Source organism: Sinocyclocheilus anshuiensis, unplaced genomic scaffold, assembly GCF_001515605.1.
Source record: "Sinocyclocheilus anshuiensis isolate Anshui unplaced genomic scaffold, SAMN03320099.WGS_v1.1 scaffold793, whole genome shotgun sequence".
Taxonomy (NCBI): Eukaryota; Metazoa; Chordata; class Actinopteri; order Cypriniformes; family Cyprinidae; genus Sinocyclocheilus; species Sinocyclocheilus anshuiensis.
The window spans coordinates 109,739-110,860 of NW_015540869.1; positions in this window are offsets into that span (position 1 = coordinate 109,739).

The following is a 1,122-nucleotide window of genomic DNA, read 5'->3' on the forward strand; positions in this document are numbered from 1 at the left end:
TAGATAAAACCAGATCAAAAAACAGCATTTATACTTATAAGCGCCAGGGGGTCACTATTATAATGCCTGTATTTTCACGCCGTCTATGTTTTAACATTGTACATTGCTAGGCAACGCTTTTCACTCGCTGAATTAGCATTTATCAGTTTCATAAATAAAGTCACAATGAGTAAAAAAGGTGATTTATGGATGCTGAAGAGGTATTAGAAGCACTAAATGCCATGAGTGATGGAGAGTCTGATGGTGGGGAGATAAGTGATGTGTCCTGGGGCTCTGTTACGGGGCAGACAAGACGTGAGACGTACGGATCCATTTGCAAACTTTATTCAAAGGCGTGGTCAGAAACAGGCATGGGTCAGACAACGGCAAACTGGTATGGAGAAGACAAGGCAAGGGTAATCCGGTAAACAAGCGAGGGTCGGTCGACGGCAAACGGAATCCAGCAGGGCGAGAGTAGAGGGATAAATCCAGGTACACAGGCAAAGATCAGAACATAGGAAGTCAGTGCAATGGATCATGGGATATGTAGTCCGGGGTGATATGCAACAGTGTGTGCGAGAGTCAATGAAATGGAAAGGGTGACCTCTGATGGCTAGCAGACGGAAGTTCATGGACCGGATACGTGACAGGCTCAGCATCTGACAGCGATCCAGATATATTTAGATGTTTTAGCCTACTCATAAATGTTCAAACTTTGGATTCATTAGGCTATTTAATTTTTGTTTTGCCAATTCTATCGTTTATTGTTTGTCGCTATTTATTCTAGTCTGCCCGTTTCCTGAAAAAATTTAATAAAATCCGGTCTATGATGTAATAAATAAAACCTTTTTTTTTTTTTTTTTTGATTACCCGAAGCTTATTTGGTGTTGATCTCTTATTAAAATTATAAATTACATAACTAAACAAAATTAATAATTAGTTAGGTGAAGCTGTGCGCTTGAATTTGTCATCGCATCATACCTATGCATGGTGATTTATTATTTGCTTAGTATCGTCAATAGGCTATTTTAGTAATTTAAAGGGGTCATATGATGTTGCTAAAAAGAACATTATTTTGTGTGTTTGGTGTAATGAAATGTGTTTATGCGGTTTAAGGTTAAAAAAACACATTATTTTCCACAT